The following is a 21,646-nucleotide window of genomic DNA, read 5'->3' as shown; positions in this document are numbered from 1 at the left end:
CTTTGATAAAAAGACCATAGCACTAAGTGCCACATTCAGTTGTTTCTTGAACACCTCAGTAATGGTGACTCCACCACCTCCCTGTTCCAATTCCTAGCAATCCTTTCCATGAAGAAATTGTTCCTGATGTCCAACTTGAACCTCTCCTGGTGCATCCTGAGGTCATATCCTCTTGTCCTGCCACTGACTGCCTGGGAGAAAAGGCCAAACCTCATCTTTCTACACTCTCAGGGAATTATAGACAAAGTCCCCCCCTGAGCCCTTTTTTCCCCAGGCTAAACAACTCCAGCCACTTCTCATAGGACTTACTCTCCAGACTCTTCACAAGCTCCACTGCCCTTCCATGGACATGCTCCAGCCCCTCAATGTCCTTCTTGTATTGAGAAGTCCAGACCTGGACACAGGACTCAAGGTGCAGCCCCACCAGTGCCCTGGTCCTGCTGGTCACACTGTTGCTGATACAGGCCAGGATTCCCTTGGGGCTCTTGGCCACCTGGGCACACTGGCTCATGTTCACAGCTGCTGTTGACCAACATCCCCATACCCTTTTCTGCTGAGCAGCTTCCCATCCACTTTTCCCTCAGCCTGTAGCACTGCACGGGGTTTTTGGGACCCAAGTGGACAAAGTATCACTCTAACAGGAATAAAAATACTAGCAACTTTTACCTTAAGAATAAGAACTACTGGATACTACTGAATATATTGGTAATTTCTGTTTCAATAGTAGTTTATCTCACATGATGAACTAGTTTAAAGTTTTAATCAATAGCTGACAAATTTTAGTTTGCTTCCTCTTGGCAAAAAGCTACTAATACAAAAACAACAGGATTCTTCAAGAAAGGATTTTATAAAGGATTCTTCAAGAAAGGATTTTATAAAATATAACCTGACAGCACTCTAGATACTGTTTTGGTTTATCTTGATCAAAATAATGAAATACTTAAGCATTCAAGTTAATGAAAACCAGATTAGGTTGAGTATAGAAGCAGTGACTTTAAGATTAAGTTTATATAAATTCAGGTATTGCTGTCTCTGTTAAATCTGACAAACATGTGCATACAAGTTTGTTATTCAGTTTTTAATCTCTGACATTTACTTTTACAAGATATTTGGAAATAATTTACGGAACAGCTTTAGGCCCAGTAGTATCATAGATATGCACAATAAATGAGTCATTCTGGCTTAATTTCAACTATTTTCTAGGTTGAGACTTTTTAATTAAACAATTCTAGTAGCTACAAAAAACCAGTAAATTACCACTGGATCATATTTAATCCACAATAATAAACTATATATATTTCCAGCAAGGAACATCCAGAGATGTAAATTTAAAATCTTTTCCTCAAATAACATTTAAAAATCCCTTAGCTCAACAGTATAAAGGAGTAAGATCTTACTTCCTGTTAATGTAGGAACAGAGTCCAATATTTCAGAACTGTTCAGATACTGATTCCAAGATAAATTTGTTATCCTAAATATGAAAGATTGATATATTTTAATAAATACAAGAAATCTCTTTCGCTAAACAAATACAAAAATCTGAGAAATCTGGTTATTTTATTACCAAGTTTATTTGGATGGACTTTCACCTTAAAAATTAGAAAGCTCTTGTTCTCCATTATTTTAAGTGACTGTGCTATCTATTTGGCTAAATATTACTGTATTTTTTTATTTGATATCTTTTCCCTTTCTTTCCCTTATGTCATCATCTTCTTCTCCTTCTCCTTCTCCTTCTTCTTCTTCTCCTGATCACCCTTTCTGCATTTCCTTCTATGCTTAAAAGAATTTTTGTTAAAAATGATAAACGTTGCAAAATAATTCTAATTTAATAAAAGTAATATTTTCTTTAACATCCTAATCCTCAAAGTGTTCTTAAAATAAGAACTCCCTTTATTGAAATGCCTATGCAGAATATTGGTTTTATAAATTTCCATTAGCACTAAGTACCCCTTCCACTTGAAGAAATCTTTGTTCAGATGAAATTCTGGAATTCTAAGAGTTAATTTGAAATTTTCAGTCTGGAAACCCTGTAGAATATATGCAGAACTTTGGAAGTAGGTCAAATATCATATAAATCTTTTACATCATTCTCCATCCAATTATATTATTTAAGATTAGCTGTCAGGACTCTAGAGCTTCAGATAATTATTGATTTGTCAGATTATGCTAATATGGTCAGTATTATGGCAGATAAATATTTGTACAGCCAAATAATACTTGACAGCAAATGTGTACATATTATTTAAGATATAAATGTCAATGAATTGTTCTGGTGATTGACAGGAAAGTGCACAGATCATTAAGATCCACCTTTCCCTAATGGTCACAGGACCATAAAATACAAAATATGATCAAATTTTCTTTTTCTTATCCAGGCTGATTTGAAGCAAAAAATATCAACCATAGCTCAAAGATGTGGAAGCACGATATTTAAGAGGCAGAGTGAGTGAGTTTTATGTTTACATAAATATGCTTACATAGATATGTTTACATTGTAACATGGTTAACCATGTTTACTAGATAGTAGCTTTTCAAAAAATAAAATAAATCCTCTAAAATTAGTAGTCTGTGTTTATTTTTCATGGTTCTTTTATTTTTGTTTGGTAGACCTTCATGAGAATTGAATTAAGAATTCTATATGTAAAAATATTAAAGTAATACTTCCTTCTTTTTTTTCCCATAGGTTCCAGATTATAGGCTAGTATTTTGAAAAGATTTCTTTAGGGACACTGTACAAAGCTTCTCTTTTACACCTTACAGTAGACAAATCTTTCTAGGAGATTTCAACATTTTTTGCTTTCCCCTTCATGCAAAAAGTACACTAATCATGTGGTATCTCCTCTGCATCTTTGTTTTTTCCTGTGTAAGTATTTTGTACAGTACAAAGTATGAACCAGGGCCATTAAGTACACAGTGATTAGCATGCAAGTATTCATTTGTTAGAAGTTAGTGTAATAAAGCATTATGTAGACTGAATGAGATATGATTGATAACACTGGTAGACTGTATCTATTTTTGCTAGATATTTGAATAGGAAATGTACCTTTTTAAATAAGAAGATATAAAACCAGGAAAATGCATAAGAATGGAATAAAACCCTTCTGAAATCCTAGAACTCAGTGATCTCACCACCAAGAGACTGCAAACAAAAATATTAATAGTGGAAATATTACATGTGTGTTCTTGGAGTTTTGACCCTGGGCTCTGAAATAATTCTACTAATGACCTAAAATACAAGACAAAGAGTTAATTAACAAGGGAGAGTAATATAGAACAAAAGTAGAAAATGGAGAACTGTGACCTTGGTTTGGATAAAAACCATCACTTTTATTGAATAATGAGATGAATGTGAATGAACTCCTATGATAAAATTTGACCCAAAAGAAATAAAGTGATCCTTGGATATACAAACTGTATATGTACAAAGTATTATCAAGACTGGCCATGCTGCATTAATTTAGGTTTTGTCAGTAGAATAAACACTCTTGAGATGCTGTCTTCTGTTCTGGTGTTTATAGTTCAAGAAGGTGGTAATAAACAGGAAAAAATTCAGAGAAGAATGCAAGAATATTTGATGGCTGAAAAGAATATTTAATGCTGAAAGGCAATGAGCCAAATTATTTAACTCATGAAGAGTAATTTGTTTAGATCAATATTCTTGAAATTTTTAAAATATGCCTGGTCATTTGCAGAAGAGAGAGATGAGAATAAGGAAAATGGATCTTTAGTCCTCTCAAAGTATAAGAAATTTTGAGAAATATACAGGATCACCAATTTTTTGCTCAAGCATTTATTAAAGTACCACCATCTTTCCATTTCCTTTTCCTCATTTCTTTTTAGATCTAGATACAGACTATTAGATCTACCGTGTCTAGATCTATAACAGTATTTTAACATTCAGCTTCATCTTCCTCTTTGTTGTTCTAAGTACTTGGGTTCTATTCTCAATAAGATGAGAAAAAGACAATGCCAGAGAATGAGATCTTCTAAAACTAGGACTCTCACCATCTTAGTCTGCTAGAAGTAACCAGAAGTCTTAAATACTTTGTTTCTGGCAGAGAAAGTTACTACACTATGCATCAAATCCAGGTGAGTTCTTTCTCACAAATAATTAAGGAGCTAATAGCTATCCTGCCAAGGTAATTGAAATTAAGAGCACTTCCCTTGAGCTATGTAAGTTTAAGGTGCTGTGTTTTCTTTAGGAAAAACACAGTTTAACACAACAATCCATTTTATAAGATTACATTCCTTATAGTGCAGAGGAGTTTAACAGACAGAAAAATTGACCTTCTAATTTGCTTGACCTGGCCTTCATGCACAGAAATGAACATGCACTTTAGATTCCCAGCTAGTACAGCCAGTTTCTCCTTGACTTGACCTGAATGGCTTCAGTGTTGAAAGTCTAGGATTCCCAGAACGAAGCCAAAAACATGAACTATAATCAAACCCTTTTATTAATGAGCTATGCATTAATATAATTCAGCTCTAGTTTTGTCAGAAAAAAAAAAGGTATTAAATATTTACCATACTAATCAAATAGGTTTCATCTGCTAACAGGGAAGGAAAATAAAGTGGCAGTATTTGAAAAGAAAATACCAAAGCATACCCATCAGAACTTGCTCACATACTCATTACAGTTTCTGTAAGACAGTACAAAGCTAAAAATGAAAAAATACGAATGAAGATGCTGTTCACTGATATTCTTTTAATTAAAAAAAAAAAGTTAAAAGGGAATTTAATGAATACAATGGTAAAAAGATCACAAAATTATGCCTCATGTTGTACACCACTGAAAAATAAATGCAGATAAGCTATTCAGCAATCAGCCCTAGTTGGTGATCCAGTCCTTGTTTTATGGTGTATGTGTACTCTGTTTATTAATTAGAGCTATTGAGCACACTGTAACTCTCTTGGAGAACCACATCATGATTTTCCTAACCCATGGAATATAATCAGCAGATTGCTTGTAAATAGAAACACTGATAAAGCATAGCGTATAGGAAATCATCTCTGGAGTTTTGACCCACTGTTTCTCACAAGATAAAAACATTATAACTTGCTTCTTCCTCTTCAGTGTTCAGCCTCTTCAGTAGAATGAATTTATAAATGGCATTTATACATAGTTCAGGTATGTTACCTTCTGCACAAAGAAAGGAGTGAATATTGTTACATAGTTATGATGTGGTCAGGCCATAAGACTTAGCAAAAGAGGAGCCCAACTAATGGATAAGGAAGATTGCAAACACAGAAGTAAATGAAAGCAGGTGTTTTCATGAAGAGTCTACCTCAAACCTTGAATGCAACTCATACCAATAGTGTAGGCCAGTGGGAACAAAATTGGTGTTAATCTGAGTGGGTAAATGTGTACATATAATGGAATTTATAATTAATACATAGAAGGTAATTTTAAATATGTAATGCAATTTAACTTACTATATATTAAACTTTATTAGGCAGTAAGCTGATAGCTATAGTAGTTTTGGACTAGAACTAAAATATTCATAGATGGGCATGTAACTACTTCAGTGTGAGATGAAGCTTTGAAGCGATTTTCAATTAAAATGTTAGTGAAACTGAGACTATAATATGTCTGTATTATAGTCTATGTAATATGTCTATATTATAGTCTATCTACTATATGCCTCTGGAATAGCTAAATATTATATATTAATGGACTCCTGAACAAGATCACCATCCAATGACATCAACATCAAAATTATTAAAAAGAAAAAAGATAAAACCTTCATTACAAAGTAAAAGCAATAGATATATATAAAAAGTTTATTTGCTTTACTTCAATATGCTCTTCAACTTTCTTCCCAATAATATTTCTTAAAAAATTGAGACAAGTACAGGAATATATATATCTCAAATTGATAATTATAATTCAGGTGACTATTATACTGAATAGCTACATATAAATAAATATCAGGGCAGATAAGCAGCATTATATTGTTTTCCAGCAATTTCTACCCAGCAGGAATTGTATAATTTGACTTTATTTACTTACTTATTTAAAAAACTAGCATTACAAACCCAGATTACTTCAAAGGAAAAGAAAATCACAAATACGAAAATAATAACAGCTCATTATGGAAATTTGTCTATATTGATCTAAAACCTTCAGGCTATTACAAAGGACATTGCAACCTTATGCAAATTTAACAGTTCTTCTAATTACATTGTGATTGATATGTAGCCTCAGTAGAATATGCTTTTGGGTTTTTTTAACTTTGAGATTAAAATTACTTGTACATTATGGTCATTGAATTAACTAATGATGCTGTATTTAGTGAGCTCCCCCAACCAGGTGTATATTCATTTTAAAACAAACTTACTAGGCTAGCTGTTATGCACATGAAACTGTTTTCCCACAGATTTCCCTACCACACCCAACACTACCTTTTTTATCTTGTGCAGAGATGTCCTGTGAAAAGAATCCTAACAACAGATAACGTGACCAATAGCACAAACAACAAGATGTATAGTCTCTTCTCTATTGATTTTACTGTCCTTAAATAATCAATATGAATATATTTAATTGCTGAAGTTATAAAGTGATTAAAATTTGTTGCTCTGTGTGAGTGGGATTGTTTAGGAGTCAAGCTCTTGGCTCTTTTAAGCCGTCTTCACTGAAAACTGAAATTGACAAAAATTTGTTCTTAAAATAATTTTTTTACAAGAGTTTCCTGTTTCTCTTCTCATTACTAGGCAAGAGGAAAAAAAAACCAATCTGGCAAAATTGAGCATAAACTTGCATGAAAAAGATATTAAAAGTGATGCCTCTTCCATTTTGTGAAGAGTATGAGTCTCAGTCATACTTATAGAGATGTATATAATTTCCACAAAACCTACAAGGGTATATTACTCCCTTGAAATAAGCAAAAATTTCTCTTGTGCTAAAATTTTCAGCTGAAGACCTCAAAACAGATTATGAACAGAAATTTATTCAGTTTCTGCTTTTGACATTCTGACAGACAGTGTCTGCTGCAAGAACATAAAGCAGAGGAAAATGCTTCTCTTTGTGCATGCAGTGGGCTAAGCTTAAGCAATCTGTGTTAGCAGTGTCACTTGGATAAAACAGGTATCTGGGTACTTCAAGGAAGATATTTAGAGCTGACTTTAAGTTTCAAAATACTATAATACTGTGAAATACTAGGATACACAAAGACTTAAATGGTCGTCCTCAAAGAACATTACAGTTCTGCATTTGATGAGGAAAAGATTCAGAAGATCAGATTCAGCAAATTTTTTTAGGTTTTGTCATACTGAGAACAGAAGGGCTTAGACCCCTTTGGACAGACCAAAACCCACATCTAAAATAAATTATCTAGTCTATATAATTTTTAAGCTTTTCTCTTTGAAAGACATATAGATCAAATTTATAGTTCTGAGATCTAAGGGTGGTTTCTCCATGGCTGAGATGCACAGATTACGAAATTGTGTGCACCTTCTTGGAGCATTATACATTGAATATTCATAAAGAGAAAACTTCAGACTGTAGGAGGTGCCACACTGACTGCTCTCAAGTATCACATTCTCCAATTAAAAATAAAAGCTAGTACTGCTACATCTAAAAGTTATCCAAAGAATAACTTCCCTACATATTTTAGTTTCTGTGACCCATTTTATGGGAAGACAATGACACCATATGAAGTAGATCTTTAGTATTTCTGTCATGCTGATTACTGTAATTGGAGAAATATAGCTCAGCCTTCCCCGAGGAAGAAGAAAGCACAGCCTTAATGAGTTTCCCTAATACTGCAACTTGCTTAAATAAAATAAGAATACAATTAAGCTTACTCAAATGTAAGACTAAATCAGAATGCCATTAACTATTGTTCAGTGCACTGAAGTGTGAAATATATGCTTTTATGTTGCTGCAAAAAAACATGCACTTTTAACTTTGAAGGCATTGGATGAAGTAATACAACACAGAAAAGAAAAGATAAATAATAGATAAAAATAGCTACAGTCTGAGACTTACATGCATAATATAATACATGAATGCACATGAACAAGTGAAAAAACCCAATAACTTTGCAATGCCAAGGGAAAAAATAGGACAGGAATCCTAACCAAATTATTGAGTCAGTTAAGCTTCTGATAGTCTCTGAAAATTTTACTGTAGACCCCTTCACACAGAATGATACACAATTGAGTAGAGACAATCCAATCCTGCCATCCTATTCTTATATTGATCATCATGTACTCAGATTGTTTAGAGTGCTTTAGCACCTGTGGTCAATATAAGGGTCACATTCTCAGAACTAAATGGCGCTGTGGTCATGGGTTTGCTATGAACAAAAGGGGACAAACCACATACATAGACCAAAGAGTTTATTATTAGCTCAATTAATGTTTAAACATAACAGCCCAAAATGTTAGTTCAGTTACACTAATAGTCACTAACAATCCAAATTAACTCAGAGAAATTGAGTTAACTCAGTAATATAGCTAACAGGTTGTACTGCGGGAAAGGCAAAAAACAAACCAAACCACTTGTCCTGGTGCTGTGCTCTCCCTTCCCTGCCCCTGGCACCTTAACATTGTCAATCTAGAAGGAGGGAGAATGAGGGCAGGCTGCAATGAACTGTCAGCACCCTGATGGCTTTGATGGGAAGAGGAGGATATGTCTGCTAGGGTTTTCCTCCTACTCTTTGCCAGGAGAAGTATGGGGATGATAGTTTCTTCCAGTTCAAGTTTGCAGTATGTTTGAGTTTGGGTTTATATGTTTCACTGTCACAGCTCACTTGCTTCCCCCACATAGACAGACACAGCCTGGCAGTGGCCCCCAGAGCCACCCTCCCCACTCTGCCCCAAGGGTTTGTTAGACAGTGACAGACAGGGGGTGTCTGACCTCAGCAGGGACACCCCCAGAGCAGGGGAAGTAGCAGCCACTGGAACCAGCACAGGAATTAAACAAGCAGCACGCAGTCCAGATCATGACAAGGTGGAGCCCTTCTATTGTCAGGTCAGGGCACAGCTGGGGACCTTATGCAAGCAGTGGCAAAAATCTTATTTTCTAGGCTACAGTGGCACAGACTACATTCAGCTTATTGGCACAGCTCAAGTGTGCCAATGGTTCACTATTTACCTTTGCCTTAATTTCTCAGCCTAATTTATCTATCTATAAAAAGAGTTGTCCGCCTCCATCTTGCCACCTTAATGAAAATTGGCACAGAAACAACACCAAGAAGTCTGAGCTGGAGGACAAGCTTGATTCTTAAGCTTCCATGATATTATAGACACACTTTTAGAAACCCATCATCCAAAGAACACAAGAAAACATGAGATAGTGGCTAAAGAAATAATGGTGATGCACCTGTGAAGATATCTGATGTGCGTAACCTGAAATTGTATACATTTTTCATGTCATCAAGTCATGATTGATTACAGCAATAATAATTACAAATACAGGCTATGAAAAATCAGAAAAGTTTTAACACTGGTGTTATGAAGCTTTTTGGTTGAATTTTAAAAGGGCCTATCAATTAAAGATGAAGAGTCATGAAGTCCTGACTGAAAGAACTTCAAAGAAGCTTTGCACTAGAGGACATCTAGTTTTCATTTCATTTCTCAAACAAGAGTAGGAAGCCATTGTGTGGTGTTTAACATCTTTTTTCTTTTTCTTTTTTCTTATCTGACTGATCAGACCCATAAGGTTCTAAAATTTTTTACTTTACTGCTATAATCAAAGATGAAAGAGTTGATTCTATAGATTGAAGGAATATAAACTACAAATAAGTAGAGACTCTAAATCAGTGATGTGATTGGTGTGTAAGCGATATATTTAAGGTTTTTGGATGGAGCCTGATTAGTAAATAGGGGGTTCTGCTGTGAAGCTGTCTTAAAGGGGGAAAGGGATCTTTACACAGGAGTTAGCAGGGAGCTTTAAACCAGATTTGAATGAGGAAGGGGGTAAACCCAGGCTTGCTATGGATAAACACTGAGTACATCAGTGTTTGAGATCCTTCAGTCTGCTATTTCAGTGTAAGTAGGGGATGTAGATCCGTGCAGCGGTAAATATCCAAGGTTTACTAGTGTGATACAAAGCCACAAAACACTTAAGAATGGTCACATAGGAATTAGGGCTAGTACCCCCAGAAAGGTGGTGGATTCAGTAGCCCAACTGAAGTGCATCTACACCAATACACACAACATGAGCTACAAACAGGAGCTGGAATCCATTGAGCAGCAGGAAAACCATGAAAAAATTGCCATCATGGAAACATGGTGGGATGACTCTAAAAACTGAAGTGTTACAACAGATGGCTATAAACCCTTCACGTGGGATAGTCAAGGAAGGAGAGATGGTAGGGTATTCCTATATGTTAGGAAATGTTTTGATTGCCTGGAATTTAATGATGGTGATGTCAGGGTTAAGTGCTTATAGTTAAGAATCAGGGCAGGGGCAAAGGCCAACACGGCAGATATGGTGGGATTTCTTTTTCTGGGATTTTACCCTTGACAAAAATTAATTACATAAAAGTGTCCTATTTTTCTCTTTGTCCTAGCTCTGTTGATGTTATTGATGCACACAAATGCTGTAGGACTGAGGCAACTTTTGTCTTTCATCTTCTAGTGTTTCAGTCTGAGACCCATTCTTAGTGTCTGAAACTGCTTTGCAGTTACCTATGTCTGGCTATGACACCTGCCAGAACAACCTTCACTAAGTCCATGAACAGATAATCCTGAACTTAAGTGGAAGTTTCACTGCTGCAAGAGAAATGAGGGCTGGATTCTGTACCTGGGATGGGGCAGCCCTGGATGAATGTACAGACTGGGGAATGAGCTGCTGGAAAGCAGGGCCACAGAAAGGGACCTGGGGGTCCTGGTGGACAAAAAGTTGAATATGAGTCAGCAGTGACCTGGAAGCCAGGAGGGCCAACCCTGTCCTGGTGTGCATCAGGCACAGTATCACTAGCCAGGCAATGGAGGGAATTGTCCCTCTCTGCTCTGCACTGGGGTGGCCTCACCTCGAGCGCTGGGGGCAGTTTTGGGTACTGCAGTATAAGAAAGACATTAAAGTATTCAAGAGCATCCAAAGGAGGGTAGCAAAGATGGTGCAGGGCCTTGAGGGGAAGCCGTGTGAGGAGCAGCTGAGGGCACTTGGTCTGTTCAGCCTGGAGGAGAGGAGACTGAGGGGAGACCTCATTGCAGTTACACCTTCCTTGTGAGAAGAAGCGGAGGAGTAGGCACTGATTTCTTCTTTGTGGTGACCAGTGACAGGACCCGAGGAAATGGCCTGAAGCTGTGTCAGGGGAGGTTTAGGCTGGATTTCAGAAAAAGGTTTTTCATCCAGAGGGTGGTTGGGCACTGGAACAGGCTCCCCACAAGAGTGGCCACAGCGCCAGCCTGACAGAGTTCAAGAAGCATTTGGACAATACTCTTGGGCATATGGCGGGATTCTTGGGGATGGTGCTGTCAAAGGCTTGGAGTTGGATTTCGATGATCTTTGAGGGTTTCTTCCAACTCAGTTTGTTCTGTGATTCTGTGAACAAAAGAGAATCTCAAAAATTTGAGTCTCCATTGTTGGATTTGTTGCAAGTTATTGTGTAACTTTGGTGAGACACACTATGTGTTTGACTTTTTTTTTTATGTCGACTTAGTTCTCTTCTCTGCTTTCCAAAATGGAGCAATATAGGACAGTTCACTCTGATGGCTACTTGTCATAAATGGATGTGCAGAATTATGCTCTTTGTAACAATAACATTAATATCTCAACTAGCACAAGACTGTATGTACACTAAAATGTACAAAGCAGTAAATAATATAAAACCATTTTTCACCTTAATTACTTCTTCATTAGAAATAAAAAGGTTTATAACTTTTAAAAGCCTTCTAAAATGTTTTTCATGTTTGATCTTTAGTCAAAGACACAAAATATTAGTAAGACCCCAAGACAAAAGAAGTATCAGAAATAAGCTGAGAGACTAAAGAAATTAGAAAAAAGGATTTGTCTAAAAATACTCTTAGACTGAAAAAATAGAAATAAAGACACTTGGCAAGAATGAAAATATCTCTTTGCAAAAGAAATTATAACATTGTAATTTTTTGTTATTTATTCTCCCAAAAAAAAAAGATAAAATAATTGGGTTTTCTATCTAATGGGAGTGGATAATTATGAAGATAAGCCAGGTAGTAATGATAGTATGCCTCTCAGCTGTCTAAAGATATCCCAAAAACTTTGCATGAGATTTTAGTAAGGAGAACTGCATAGCAAAGACAAGTGGGATATTGAGTTCATAAACAAAAGAAGAAAGAAAATTATCAGATGTGTAATGAGAATAGAATTTAAGCTTTTTAACAAATATTTTTCAGTTGAGGAGCCTGAAAATGTCAATCCTGCAGTGTTGCAAGAATTTGAACACACACAGTCACCGTTATAGCAAGCAATGATCTTTAATGTGTCTGCTGAACCAGCGCTAGTGCTGTGTGATTTTAGAATAGCAAATATGCCACTTACATTTAAGAAACATCAGACAACTCAGTTTGCTCTTGGTAGTAAAATAGACCAAATGTGGCTTGCAGTCCATTCTTTGAAACAAAACTATGTATTTTCCATTTGTGTATGGCAAGAATGTGGAGTACACTCTTTAAGATGGAAATGTAAGTGCAAGAGCAGGTGTGTAAATCAAACATGCAAAACTGAGACGAGGTTTTAAATATTAACCAGGGAATTACAAAGAGGTACAAAAGATTCAACATGAAAGAAATATAAAAGAAACAAAGAAATTTATAAAAGGTGGGGGTAGAGGCCTTGGAGCAGGATGAGGAGCAGTGATCCTGGCTGGGTACTACAAAGAATCACCTGTGGCATCCCCAGCCCAACCTTGACCAGACTCAGCACTTCCTTTGGGACACAGAAACAGCTTACAACTTGCCTACACCACAGTAACAGTGTGCAACCACCTCTATTTTAAATGTGTGTGGGTCTACATGGGGGTCCTGCCCAAGATGGTAGCTTAGTGGGGTGCCAGCAGTGGCAGGGGTACCTGCTCAGCTAGTGCACTCACATCTTCATAGATGTGATGTGCATGTGGTTGACCCTCACCTACACACTAGGTGGGTTACATTTCAGCCAGTGTGTGATTGTTGTTTTCAGGGATGAGTTATAGAGGAGTTGTTATAAAACTGTAGGTTTTTGACAACATTTTACGTGTCAAGTATTGTGGTTTACCTTTTGTTCTGCTTTTATTGGTGGACAGTTAATATATTGAAAAATTGCTTCTGTACTGATTAGATTAAACTATGTGAGCTGAGTTTTCCCATTAGACCAGCAAATTATTGAAAAAAAAAAATCTAGAATCATAGGATATCCTGAGCTGGAAGGAACCCACAAGGATCACTGACGTCAGGCTCCTGTCCCTGCACAGGACAGACCCAAGAATCACACTATGTGTCTGAGAGAATTGTTCAAATGCCTCATGAACTTGTGTCAGTCTTGGTGCTGTGAACACTTCCCTGGGAGCTTGTCCCAGTGCCCAACCACCCTCCGGGTGAAGAAAGACTTTTCTGACATCTAATCTAAACCTCTTCTGACCTGACACAGTATCAGGCCATTCCCTGAATTCCAGTCCTGTCACTGGTCACCACAGAGAAGAGATCAGTGCCTGGCCATCCTCTTCCCCTCGTGAGGAAACTGTATACTGTGGTAAGGTCTCCCTTCAGTCTCCTCTTCCGCAGGTTGAACAAGCCAAGTGACATCAGATGCTCTTAGTATGACTTCCAAATATTGCATATGTTGTTTGCCTTTCCTTCTCCACTTTCCAATTTTCCCTATTTTCTGTTTTTCAGGCAGAAAAGAAATTATGAAGGCCAAGTAGTGTCAATCCTGAAAGGGACTGAGATGTAGGCATGACAATATCTAGGAGAGATTGAAGGAGATCACTGAGAACTGCAGACATATTCAGTCTAATAAGTCAAAGTTCTTTGGAGCTTGACCACTCACCTGAGTTGTATGCCCCTGCTTTAGAAAAGGTTTGAGCAAAAGGCTGGAGACATAAATGAAAAATGGCATAAAGATTAGTGAATGTGGATCACACCTGACCAATTTCATTCATCTTTGAAGGGCACTACTAATCTATTAAATAAAAGAAGACAGCAGATCTAAGCAGTCTGGATTTCAAATATATACTTGCAAAGGTGCCAAATAGGAAAAGGTGAGTGAAGGTGGAAGAAGGGACTGAAAGAGAAACTGAGTATAGGAAGAGAATTAACTGAACAGTACTCATGGATATATCATAATGAAAGAGGGCTACTAAAATGAACACCAAATGAAGCTATTAACAGTTGAAACATTCTTATGCACAAAAGAAAAAGAGGAGTATAACATATATGTGAAGCTGAGAATTCATTTTTAGTCTTCTTAAAAGTTTTACCAGTATAGACAATATGCAGTAAACATTATTAGTCCAGTTACAACAATGCTAACACACACTTTCCAAATTATCTAATCAATACAATATAGATCTTACCAGTAATAATAAAGGTAGAAGTTGCTATGTATGACAAACCTGCCATTATCTATCCCTTTCCCCAGGTAGGGTGCTCATCATTCTAATATTCCTCTGTATTCTAAGAAGGATGGTTTTAGCTGGTATAGGAGGCATGCAGCACATTTTCAGCATTGTGAGGTCTCTGCAGGGAGGCCTATGATAGTCATGGTGGAGAGGTTTCCTCCTGCCTGAATGTAAGTTTTCTTGGTTTAGTTTTCTTAGGTTTTTTAATCATAGATCACTTTCCTCTCCCACTGCAGCCTGGCAGTGTCCCCCAGCCCCATGGACACAGAGGCATATAGTTTGGCAGAAAATGATTGGGGGGTTGGGGAGGAGTGTGTGTCCCCAGCGAGGCCACTCTAGAGCAGAAGCAGGAGAGCCAGCAGTCACTGCCCATGGCATAGGGGTTAAACCAGTGGCACCCAGCTCAGGCTATGAATAGGCTAAAATCTGGCACTGACAGGTCAAGGTCATGATTTTTTAATCAGTAATTGCAAAATTGTATGTCCTAGATATGGAACCCCTCAAGAAATGTCTATGGAGTGATGCAATATGGCTTTCTCTTTAATTTTCCTGGCACAAAAGTTATGTATGTGTTGATAAATTTTTCTGATAGGTTACATTGGGAAGAAGATTTTTTTTTTAGTTGAGAAATATAGCAATGGAAATGGAATAAACATTGGAGACTAAAATATCTTTCATTTAGGAACTAATGAGAAGAAATTCTTCAGGAAGTTGTGGTCTCATTAGCTGAAAACCGCTGAGAAACAGAAAAGTTTGCATATATTAATCATTAAAAGTCTACAGAATGCCAGTGTGACATAATAAAGGGGGAAAAATAATCCTATAATTTTTCAGACTAGGTTTTACTTACTGAATAAAGGAATTATTAATTTCATTGTATAGTAAGGATCTTTTCTGTAATACTATACACATTTTTTTGCCCATCGAATAGCTCGTGAAGATGCCTGCAGATTGGAAGAGGGGCAAAAATATCTCCCAGCTGCAGTGATCAAGAAATGAGCCTGAGATGCTGCCTTTGTAAAGTTCCTGGGCAACTGTCTTTGAATATAAATGAGAAGATACTGAGTACCCAGGTGTGCAGGGAGGTGGGTGTTGCAAAGTTCCCTAAAAGGCAGCAGCCTCTTTCATCTGCAGGCAGATGGGCTAACTCCAGGGGAGAAGCACTCAATGACAAACACTAGACTTAGGGCCTCTCACCACCCACCTGAAAGCAGCAACCACTACTGCTTACTTCCAGTGAACACCTGTGAGAACACGCTTCATTTTCTCTAGTCTGTGTGCAATTAAAGGCCACCTGTTTGCATGCAGGAGCTGTTTGCAGCTGTTTCCCACAGCTGAGACCACTTCTTATTACCTTTTGGGGATAGATGATGTTGAAGTCAGCCATCAGCATCAAATTCCACCTGACAATAGCAAAGCTGATTATACTAGTGGTCATCAGTCTCAACCTGAAATAGAAGAGTAATAGAATCTTCTAAATTAAGATGCCATGAGAATGTTCCTCTTATCTTCTATACCTGGTATGGAGCAATGAATCACAGAATGGTTTGAATTGGAAGGGACCTTAAAGATATAGTTATATATAGTTATAAAGATCTAGTTCCAGACCCCTACACATTACACTTCACCAAGCTGCTCCAAGCTGCATTCCACATGAATACTTACAGGAATGAGGTATCCACGATTTCTATGGGCAACCTGTTCCTGTATGTCAACTCTCATAACAAAGAATTTCTTCCTAATAGCTAATCTAAACATACCCTCTTTCAGTTTGAAGCCATTCCTCCTTGTCCAAGCACTACAGCCCCCTGTAAAAGTCCCTCTTCAGCTTTCTTGTAGGCCCCTTTTAGATTCTGAAAGGCTGCTCTTCCTGGACCCTTCTCTTCTCCATGCTCAACAACTCCAGCTGTCTCCACCTGTCTTCAAAGGAGAGGTGCTCCAGTTCTCAGATAATTTTTGTGGCTCTCCTCTGACTTGCTGCAATAGGTCAACATCCTTCTTATGCTGGGGCCCAAGAACTGGATGCAGTGCTCCAGCTGGAATCTCACAAGAATGGAGGGGGAGAATCACCTCCCTCAACTTCTTGGCCCCACTTCTTTTGACACAGTCCAGGATGTGTTTGGCTTTCTGGGCTGCAAATGCACATCACCTGGTCACATTGTGCTTCTCAGCAACCAACCCCTGCAAGTCCTTCACCTCAGGGTTGCTCTCAGTTCTTTGCACAGCCTGTACTTGTGCTTGGGATTGCTCCAACCCGTGTGCAGGACCTTGCACGTGGCCATGTTGAACTTAAAGGTGTTCATACAGGTCCACTGCTCGAGCCTGTGTTATTAACTCTGGATGGTATTCCCTTCCTTCAGATTGTCGACTGCACTGCACTTGGTGTCATCAAACATGCTGAGGGTGCACTCAAGCTCACTGCTCATGCCATGACAAAGATGTTAAACAGCCCCAGTCCCAATACCAAGCCTGAACAGGACTGCTTTTACGTTGAGACTTTTTGACAGTGAATGACATGGTATTGGGATAATTAACAGCTGCCTAAACAGATGGTTACAGAACAAAAGTTCTTTAAACAGTCCTCAATCATAGCTTTTTTAATTATTCATCATTCTGGCTATGGTGTTTATCAACATGATCCCCCGCTTGGCACAGAGGAGGCTACAACACAGCATTGTATAATCAGCACCTCAGGCCTCTAAGGATTAGTGTAGATAAAGGTAAGTTCTTGGGTTCAAGCCTCAGTCAAATATACATTCTAGGAACATTTTTTATTGAAAAGAAGAAAAAAGGGTGAGGTTAGTATTTGCAAAGGTACAGGGACACCAAGGAGATAATTCTTGCTGGCAAATAAACAAGTAGCTGTAAATTTACCAAGAAGAAACATGGGAAAGTAAACAGAGGCTCCTAATCACCAGCAAGTGAGATCTGAAGAGGTGGCAGGAATAAAACCAGCTTACTTAAAATTATGTTTATAGACCAGAAAATTGACTATGACAGGAGAAATCTGGTTTTACTATTTTAAGAAATTCTTTCAAGTTATATGTCCAATATTCATGGGATTTTTAGGTATGATCTTTACAGTGCCAAAAGCTACAGTATGTCTTTTTATTTCTATATGAGATCTAATTTCTGTATTGCAGCAATACTCAATCACCTGCTTGGGGATAGGCAGTTTAGGCCCTGCCAGCAAGCCTTTAACCATGTAGGTAATTTTAAGTTTTATATGCATCAACATCTATGGGTCAGACAACACCTGAGTGGGAGGTTTAGCACCTGCAGGGGAAATCTTCTTGAAATGGTAAGGAAAGATTTGGTTGATAAGGTCCTTCTGTGGCGTTAATACAAAATCTTTTTGCAATTCTCTCTGAGTTACGAGAGTGGGAAAAAAATTCAATTCCTGCTGCAAAAGTGATCCAAGGGCCGTCATGCTTCTGAGAACAAAGCTAGAGTAAAACCACCCTCAGTTCAAAAACTTGACATGGGCAAAATCCTAGCTGATAATTTTTTGAGCGGATTAGGGAGGATTAAAGAAGAGAGAGCAGTAGAATAAAAATAAGAAGATAAGAAATTTTTCTCCAGTCACTTCTGAGCATAGTAAATTGGTACCTCTAAGATTTTCACAATGCCAAATGAAACAGTTTCCTTTTTGACACTTCACAATCCAAATACCCAGACTGACCAGCACTTGTAAGCTATTCTTAGACGGTAGTCAGGGCTCAAAAGAAGGAATAGCAAGTAAGCCAAATACTGAGATTTAAAGATTTTTAAATTACTCTAGTCCATTTATTTTGGTATCGTGGTTTACATATTTTCTTGTGTTTTTTCTGTGTGTAATTTAACTAACAGAATGTTAACATGGTGCTGATGCAATATGACTTTCTACTGGATGTAGACAGTTTTTTATCCTTTTAAAATTCTTTATTGCAGTCATTAGGAAATGTTGTCCTTGCATTCATCATAACTTGAAAACTGATGGAAAATTCAGCTCATGGTCTTACTGATATTCTTGATTTTTCTTTCTCTATGTATAGACATATACATGTGTCAAGCTACTCAGTATCTTTGAATCATTTTTCTCACTATTTGTGTGTGAGTTGTGTGTGTAGCATATCAAATGAAACATATCTCTCCCACAAAAACATACTGACAGACTAGGTATTTTTCCTACCCTTTTTTTTTTATCCAACTATTTCTTTTCATTCTACAACTGGGTATTGATTCCTTGCTCTAAAACTGGTGGGGACCTAAGCTCTGCATTAAAAGAAAAAAAAAAATAATGCATTGTGGAAGGATGTGTAAGGACAGCAGATAACATACATAAAGTTTAAGATTGGTTAGAAGATCTACGAGAACATAAAATATTTATTTATACTTGTTTGTGGCTATGCCTATTGCTAGTTAGTGCAAATTTTCTCTATTCAGTTACCTAAGAAAAGGTTTTGTCTTTCTAATCAGCTGACAGTATTTATTCAGAAATAAAAGGAAATTTTCACTCTTTTTTGCAAAAGGGATAGATAGCTCATGTGAGGAATATTAAATGAGAATGCTGTGCAATTGATTCTTTTTCTATACAGGTTGCAAACTCTGTAGGGAAAGCCCAAATCCTGCTCTGCTAACTCTGTCTTCAGAGTAACCCCTGGCAGAGAAGCCATAATAAGAAAACGTGGAGCTGGAGAAAAAACACAGCTTCCCGTAATTTATTGAGCAACAAAATAATGAGAGTCCCTTGATAGCTAGGACTACATTCAGAAATTACTCTTTCAGGCAAAGTAAACAGACATTTTTGCCTAAATACTTATTTAAAACTATATGAATGAACAATGCACTGGATGGAGTCTTAGTGCTCCTAGCAGTTCTATAAGGAGTCTGCAAACTTACGTCACAAGCTGATTCCTTATATACTCTTGCAACAGCATCAGTTCTGTAAGTGATAACATAGGATGCCTCAGTCTGGCATTGGTCCATCCTCATCACCACACCTGCTGCCCAAACATGGCTACAAGACAATGCTGTGATGATTTCTTATCACCAAGGTAAACATCACTCCCTTACAGGTAATTGTGTTGCCTATGGCTTTTCCTCTTCCAGCCAGATGTTTCCTTGGCCATAAGCTACCCATGCTAGGCAGTTATGATTTTAATTTCCCCTTTAGTAGCTGAGGGTACTTCCCCCTCAGCTGCTTCTATTCTCAAAATAAGGATGACTTTAAATCCAGCATTGTGTCTGATACTAGCCATAACTGGTAATCAGTAGGGACTGGAGACAGGTGGACTGGATGAAGCTCATTTTGTGTCATGAAGAACATAATACTAATTGTGCAAATTGGGGCTTTAAATGTGTCAGAGCAGCTCCCTTGATATGATGTGTTGAAAATCAGTCCTTGACAACAGCCAGGAGCAGAACCCTAGGCAAAGATTATAGTAGGAAGGCAAATGGTGATATTTCCGTAAGTAACTCTGTTATTAAAACCTCAGTTAGATCCTTCCTACTACATGTAGGCACCTCAGAGGTGCCTTAATGAAGGGTGTCCAATATAATTATTTTTTCTGCTTCCATTAGAAAAGACATTGAAATAACTCAACGTTATCTTGCAGTACTCTGTCTTTAAACCTGATGCAATCCTATCAAGTGCAGCAAAGAGCATTTGTGAGCCTTTCCTATGAAAAAAAAAAGAAACAAAAAACATCTATAATCCAATACTAAAACAAACATGAAATACACTATGGGAAGTCAGAAAGGCAAAGTCCAAAAACCTGAAGAAATGCAATGAAGTATTAGGCCCAGTATTTTGTTCATAAGTAAAAGAATTATTAGGATTTAAATGACATTCCCAAATGTGTTTTTGTATTATATGCACATTTATATTGTGCCCACTTTGCAGTGGTGTCATTATGCTAGAGGGAAAAGGCACAGATTTTAAATAGTAAAATAGGCTTTTTTTTTTTTTTTTTTGATGCTTGGTTGAGTACTTATACTTTGCTAAAATTCACCCAGTGGGAGAATGCATACACCTTAATCTTCATCACAATAAACTGTGTTTTAGACAGGGCTGAATTACAGTTGATCTGTCTAACAATCCATCCATCCAAGTTTGTATCCTAAGTTCCTCATTAAAGTACCTGAAAGCCATTTTTTTCCATACTTGCTTCAATGCAATAAAATCCATGCCATTTTGATTCATTTTGCTAGATGGTTGCGAATAAAGAACTTATTAGACACTCTTCTCATAAAACTGTTGAATACTGTTTATACTTAGGGAGGTGACAGATCTAATGTGTAAGTGTTTTCCATCATCCATCTACACAGGTTCACGTATTGGCCGTCTTCACCCACAGTATCTGAGTGCCTCCGTAATGTCTGAGCACTACTTACTGTATTAGGTTATTAATCCTAAGAGACTGTGGATTGGATTCCAACCTTTCTTCTTTCTTAGATGTTTTGTTTTTGCAGCTCTAACTGTTCTTAACTTACGCTTCACTGTAATAAGCTCCTAATATAGCATGGACACAAGTGAAAGCAGAAGCCACTCAGTATCATTTTGATTACACCCATGCCATATTACACTCTGATATTTTACTTACCTAGAAAAAGATTTTGAAATAAATGCTAAAAATGTTATTTTGCATAAATGGAGTCTGTGGAGACATATGTCCCAAAAAGACAGTAGATAATGAAATTTTTAGAAAATGCAGGAAGGAAAAAAAGCATTTTAAAATAAATTTTAATATTTAAATTATTAGTTTATTAATAAAATACATGGTTAGGACAGAATTATCCTTTTTTCAGAAGATGACAGCTATATTTATTAAAATATATATGACAGAAGTCATATGGTATTTCAGAAGTCTTTTCAGGTGTTACTTAGATATCTTTACTCTTTGTAACTAAATTTTGAAGGACTGAAATTAAAGGAAAATTACATGAAACATTTGACCTGCAGCACCCCACCTCATCCCTACCTTCCGGACTGTTTCATTGTATTAGCCTATTCAGATAGCAATATGAAGTAGTAAAACAGATTTCTGCCTTTAAATAAAGATATCTGTTGGGAGAAAAATGATACTTCAAACTATTGCTTTAGTGTGAGAGTGCTGCAAAGTGCTGCAGAGAACTGAGAG

This window comes from Corvus cornix, chromosome 3, assembly GCF_000738735.6.
Source record: "Corvus cornix cornix isolate S_Up_H32 chromosome 3, ASM73873v5, whole genome shotgun sequence".
Taxonomy (NCBI): Eukaryota; Metazoa; Chordata; class Aves; order Passeriformes; family Corvidae; genus Corvus; species Corvus cornix.
Note: the sequence above shows the minus strand (reverse complement) of the source record.